Source organism: Dermacentor variabilis, unplaced genomic scaffold (genome assembly GCF_050947875.1).
Source record: "Dermacentor variabilis isolate Ectoservices unplaced genomic scaffold, ASM5094787v1 scaffold_13, whole genome shotgun sequence".
In the NCBI taxonomy this organism is placed as follows: domain Eukaryota; kingdom Metazoa; phylum Arthropoda; class Arachnida; order Ixodida; family Ixodidae; genus Dermacentor; species Dermacentor variabilis.
The window spans coordinates 12,481,095-12,487,986 of NW_027460291.1; the positions used below are offsets into that span (position 1 = coordinate 12,481,095).

Consider the following 6,892-nt stretch of genomic DNA (forward strand, 5'->3'; position numbering starts at 1 on the left):
GGGAAACATGGCGGCGGTCCCGGCTGCCCGCTTCGAATTGAATTTGGCGTTGCTTTTGTAAAATGCACTTCGTTCGTAGCAAATGACTGTGTAAACGGCTTTCGCTTAGTCTCAGGCCGCTACGACGACAGAGTATTATGGATAACCTCGTGGTGTTTTGGAGATCGCTTCTCGTTTCGAACGAGTCGAAGCCTAACGAAAGAAACATTCGAGATGTCAGCGCCACCTGTCGCTAAAGGCGCGAAATAGCCTCAACAACGGCATATGGCCTCTGAGATCCGAAGATATCGCCGGTCAACTAAAATCGTAGAAAACGTGCGCTGCTTAGCGTACGCTATATTATAGCGTATAGCGTACGCTATAGTTGCTGACGCTAAACTAAAGCTATCTAATATGTAACACATTGTTTAACGTGGCCGTTAAGCGAAGGCTAGACTGCCTTGAACATGGCAAGCTAGCAACACTGCGCCGCCGCGACGAGACGCGCGGCAACTCGTGCATCGTTTGGGTGCGCGCCCTCTTCCTCCGTCGGGCGCGACGCGACGTCGAGTCAGCGCGGCGTGTGCGGACGCATTGGAACGCGTACGTCTGGTTTAGCTTTTAAGGAAAAAAGGTTTATTTTCCAATACTAGAACTGATTAAAAGAACACTGAACAATACCCTGACAGATTTATTTCAAATGCACACTGAAGAACGAAAAGGGAGTCCTCACAAACACTGCATAGACACACTACAATACATTGACTACAAACAATACAAACAAATCCTTGAACCAAACAACCTGTCTGCAGCTGGTCTGCATTACGAAAGCGTTTTGAGCTTTCTTTGCTCTTTCTTTTTTGACAGTTCAGTGTTTAAGAGGTCTGTCTTCATTTGGACATAATTTTTAAGCAATGTGTTCGCTGGTGCCCACAGTATATTTTGATAGACATCATCAGGATGATGACCTTGAGAACAGATATCGAATCCTTCATCGTCCATTACTTCTTGTGTCAAACTAATCAGCAATTCCCTTTGATGTCTGGAAGCATGAAACTGCACAACATTTTCTTGTGTAGTCAATTTCTCAAGAACTAGTTGCATTCGCAGCACGGCATCTATGACTACAGGCCTCGGCAACTTCAAACCACCCCGGGAGCGGTTCTCAATTATTATGTTGCGATGCAGCTACATTTCTCTTTCCTGTGCAGTAAGGTTTTCTGCACAAGCTGTGCAAGGAATCTTTTTTAGAGCTGCATGTGCACAAAATCCTGCTATGTATGTAATGGCTGGCAAGCTCGACTCCTTGCTTTTTTTTTTTAGTCTTCTATGAGGCGGCTGGCATCTAATGTTTTGCTGCTAGATTTCCACATGTCTCTCATTTCATGTCTCTCAATTCTAGATGGCGCTGGCATCCCGCAATATTTTGTGGGCGAGTGTACGCTTACTGTATTGTATATGCATAAGATATCAGCTAAAATTTCATATGGAGTTAAACACACACATTATATATATATATATATATATATATATATATATATATATATATATATATATATATATATCTAAGCGCTCGGACTGTTTCTATTAAAACAGCAGTTTTCATTATTCAGACGACTGGGCACAATATGTTACTTTATAGGCACGAAAACTGTACAGCACTCGTGCCTCAGCAGTAAAAAAACATTGAGCCGTTCAGCCGTAAGGTATTCCCATCACTGCATTGTGAATAAGAGGAAACACGGCAAAGCTGCCTTGACCAGCGGGAATTTTGAAGCATTTGCATGCGACGCTGCTCATTTTCCAGGAACTCGTTGTCACATTTAGTGATGACACCATTGATATGCCAAACACACTCGAAGGAACCGGGTAGTCATACAGATCTTTCTTCCTGTTGAAGGCTCGGCCGGCTACCATTGCCGTAAGGGCGGCTTCGATGTTTCTGTACTCGCGCTCCACTTCCTCCTGGCGCAAAACACTTCCCCTTAGGATGCCACGTTCATTTGCAATCTTTCGTCTCTTCTGACGTGAGGTTAACACCACAAAAGAATTTCTTTTTCTTTCCGCACTCATTCTGATGTAGGTCGAATACAGGAGCAATTGACACGACGAGTGCTGTTTGACAGCGAGGAATTCTCCCGCCAAAAACGGCGCTGTCGAAAACGTACCCGGTACGCTTGATAACTAAACAGATAGAGCGAGTTATGTGAAGTTGTTTTCAAAACGTATTCACCCCTCGTTTTTAAGTTGTTTGGCTTTCAACGTTTTCAAAACGTATTCACCCCTCGTTTTTAAGCTGTCTTGTTTGGAACGTCTTTGATGCGACGATTTTGGTCAAAAATCCGTTTCAGACGTTGAATCCCTTAATACGACGTTTTCAAGACTTTGCGTGCTACCTGGGCACTGTGCTGGCGGTCAGACAAGTGGAACGAAGCTTGACTTTGGTCGTTGACGTCGTTATTGAGAACGAGCCACTTCAGTTGCTGGTAGATGCTGGGTCGTCGGTGTCTATTTTGCCAGACCACGTTTATCGAGCCAAGTTCGCCAACAGTTTTCCTTTGCGGCTTCAGCGACGCTGCGGCATTTTTTACAGAAGAAAATTCCAGTCTTGGGATGGTTCACAGCCAGAGTTGTACGCGGGAACAACTCGGCTTGCCTTCGATTTTACGTTGTTCCCCAAGGAATGGCATTACCAGGACTGGATGGGGTCCACAAAAGCTACAGTTGCACATCATCGGTTCTACACTGCAGTGTCTGCAAGTCACGGTCAGCCCCCAGTCGCTTCCTCCTGAATTATGTGAGTTTTCCTTTCTTTTCGCTGATAAGTTGGGATTAGCGAAAAACTTTGTACATTCTGGGAAGCGGTGTGTAAAACCAGTAGCAGCGAAGGTTCGACGTTTGCCCCTGACGCTGCGAGAGAAAGTAGTGGCTTAACTGGCAAGATTATTGGATGCAGGCATTATAGAAAAGGTCAGTGCTGCGGAATGGGTGTCTCCTAAAGTGGTTGCGCAGAAGAAGGATGGAACTATTCGTCTATGCGTCGATTTGCGCGAGCCGAACAAAGCAGTAGTCATTGATGTATTCCCTTTGCGGCACACGGAGGAACTGTTGCATGCCCTGAGCGGAGCAGCATGGTTCTCGAAACTGGATCTTGCTGCAGCCTACCATCAAGTGGAATTAGCCGAAGAGAGCCGCGAATTAACGACGTTTATTACGCGCGAAGGCTTATTTAGGTTCCGCAGAGTGTGTTTTGGCCTCGCATCGGCACCAGCCGCGTTTCAGCGAATGATGCAAGAAATTTTGAAAGGCTGCAAGGGCGTGTTGTTTTATATCGACGACATCATAGTCTTTGGAAAGACTAATAACGAGCGCAACCGTAACCTTCGCGAGGTATAGCATCGGATCGCTGAGGCGGGGCTGCAGCTAAATCAGAAATGCTTATTCGCTGTCAAGGAACTCTCCTTTTTGGGTCATCGTGAGAGTGTAAGTGGTCTGGCCCCACTCAAGTCAAAGGTGGATGCTGTGATTAAAGCACAAATGTCTGCCGATGTAGTCTCGCTGCGGTCTTTCCTTCGGCTCGTAGGCTATTACTCCCATTTTCTTCCCAATTATGCAGAGGTGGTGGAGCCGCTGCGACGGCTTCTTCGTAAAGGACAGAAGTTCGTGTGGGATCAGAGCACCGCGGATAGTTTTTGCAGGATCAAGGAGATGCTGTCATCATGCGGGGTGGTGGCTATGTTCAACGAGTCTTTGCCTGTGCAAGTGACCACTGACGCCTCGGCATATGGACTGGGAGCTGTGCTACAGCAGGTAGTCGACGGAGAAGTACGTACAGTGGCATTCGCTTCGAGGACACTAACTCCAACAGAACGCAAGTACTCTACCAGGGAACGAGAGGCGCTGACATGTTTATGGGCGTTGTCCCACCGCTGTCAACCAGATGTAGGAGTTGAAGGTCGTAGAGAGGAACTCGGTGAACAGGATTTATTTACATATTAACATTTTGAACAAGACATACATCGACAGTCTAGCGTGACTCTCATATGGAGCCCGCAAGACTAACATACAGCAAACAGCTTACGAGCACACAGCTCACTAGTACATTTCTAGCATGACAACGAGCACTCAGCTCACGATGACGAGCACACTCTAGCAGCCGGCAAACGCTGCTTATAAGAACTTGATCTCCCCTTGATTCCTAGTGGACGGAAACGTTCGTCCAGTCATCGTTCGACGTCACCGTTCGACGTCACCGTAGATGACCCGCCCTTTTGGAGGAGGGCTCACAAACACGTGTTGCACAGGTTTCAGTGCCGCACACACACACACAGGTGTAAAGGTCCGGAGCCGACGTTAGAGGGGCTTCGTAGAACTCTGCTCCGTCCCGGGTGGCGCGGCCGAGTACCACATTCCTGAGCTGACCCCGCGCCACGTGGCTGCCGGTTATTCGCAGTTCTCTGAAGTGCGCCCCGTCCGGTTGGATAGGAACACGTGTAGCGGGCTGAAAGCTGGCACGTTGCCACCCCGTCCGGCCATTCCTAACAGCGTGCGAACATTGGCACGTTTATCTGTGGGGCCGCAAGTTTGTTTTACGAAGTGATCATCAGGCTTTGGTGACACTGCTGTCCACATATGGGGTTGGAAGACGCCCACTGCGTATTGAACGCTGGTGTGCTAGACTTTTGAGATACAACTTCACTGTGCAGTACACAAAGGGGAACACCAATGTCGTTGCGGATGCGCTTTCTACGTTACTTTCGACCTCTGCAGAGGACGAACCGGTGGGGGAAGTAGTTGCTGTGGTTTCCAGCATGATCACTAAGAGTGAGTTGCAAGCAGCAACAGCTGAGGATTCATTACTAAATGAGGTGGCGCAGCATGTTACGGCTGTTGTTTTTCGTGTAAAAGAAGAGCTGTCGGTGATAGACGGTCTACTGTTTCGAGCTGAACGGGTCGTTCCCGCATCGACACTCACTTCCAGGCTGGTCATGATGGCACATGAATCGCATCCAGGCATTGTAAGGACCAAACAACGGTTGAGGGAACAGTTCTGGTGGCCCGGAATGGACAGTGATGTTGAATCGCTGGTTAGGAATTGTGCCATCTGCAAAGCATCAGATAAATCTGCAAAACCCGTAATGGCCCCATTGGAGCCAGTAAAGTGGCCTGACAAGCCGTGGGAAAAGCTTGGAATCGACATCGTTGGGCCAATGGAGCGAGCCCCTCTGGAGTGCAGGTTAGCAATAACTGTTATTGATTACCACAGCAAGTGGTCCGAGGTGGCATTTGTGTCCACAATCACTGCACAGGCAGTAGTGAAAGTGCTTTTGGAACTTTTTGCGAGAGAAGGGTACCCGAAAAGCATTGACTGACAATGGGCGTCAGTTTATGCCGACATGTTTTGAGCAGTTTTTACGAGATCGGGGAATCCAGCATTGCGTTACAACATTGTATTACCTGCAATGCAATGGTCAGATTGAGAGGTTCAACCGCGTTCTCAAGGAATATATTCAGGTTGCGGCATTGGAACGAAGACCACTGAAGGAGGCAATCTGGTACTACCTCGGTGTTTACAGGGCCACCCCACATGCAACTACAGGAGCGTCACCGGCTTACCTACTGCATGGAATAAGACCCAGAACAAGATTTGATGATGTTGGCCTTCCAGAAAGGGAATTTTTCGAGGAGCCGCGTGTCGCCATGGAAAAGTTGAAACAGTGCGTTAAGGAGCAGCAACAACGAACAAAAAAGTACACCGATGAAAAACGAGGTGCCAGAGCGTCTACCATTGAGCCAGCAGATTTCGTAAAAATAAAGCAAGGCGGACCAAAGACAAAACAAGCTTTCTTTGCCGATCCAGGTGAACAGACGAGTGGGCACGAATTCATTTTTGCTGGCAAATGGCACGAAATGGAACGCATCAAAATTAACGGTAATTGGTAAAGTACGGACAGGACAGGCACAAGCACTAGCTGACGCGGTTACAGCACAACGCAGTGCAGCCTCAGGGTTTTCCTGCGACCTGGATCTTCACATAGGGAAGATGGCGGAGCAAAATACTCCAACCACCGTCGAGAATCAATCTGAAATGGTGCTATCAGAAGACATCCAGGGAAGCGCCAACCATTCTGACGGTGCACAGCCCACAGTAACGGAGTCTATAGTAGAGATTCCCGATGAGCAGGACAATTCTCGGTCGCAGTTGGCCACAACCACAGCACCACCTCGCATCAGGCCGGAACGAACAAGAAGAGTGCCAGCGCGATATCAAGACTACGAGCTTACCTGACTGTAAGAACGTCGTCTGTGTCATGTGATGTGAAGTGAGTGCGCGAAAGTGGATTGATTTTATTTCCTTTTTTTATGAGGGGGGAATGTGTTGTGTATAGGGGGCGCTGTCAATTAAATCAGTTGTATATAAGCGATTGTCATGAGAATGAAGTTCAGTTCTGTTGTTCCCCGTCAATGTATAGTCTTGTCTTATCATTCGGCGCTTCGCGTTACTACACCTTTATTACACGCAGCCCGTGCCCTCCGGCAGGTGCGAGTCCAGTGCCTGAGCGATCGGCGGCAGCCATCTTTTATTCCTTTCGGAACGGGGCAGCCTGCGGCTTTTTAGAAGAAAATTAAGTTTTTTTCGGCATATTAATGCATCTTTAACGCGTACACATCACTTTGACGTGGTGAGTTTTTGCAGTTTTGTTACGTCGCGTGAGAGACAGGTGAAGTGGGTGCAGCCCGAAAACTTTTGACGAGTAGCCAAGGGATAATGGAGAAAAGGCATCGAATCGGAAATAACTATTTTTCTTTTGTTCGGTCAAATCATACATTATCATTGTGTACACGCCTTATCAGGTTGGGACCTATGCGCTTTTCGTGACGTCGCGTGAGAGACAGGTAAAGTGGGGGTGGT

General features: G+C 47.8%; 1 pseudogene; it reads right to left on the bottom strand.

Moving 5' to 3' along the window:
• Positions 1 to 801: 801 nt before the first annotated feature.
• On the bottom strand, positions 802 to 1,361 carry LOC142566806 (uncharacterized; annotated as a pseudogene).
• Positions 1,362 to 6,892: the final 5,531 nt, after the last annotated feature.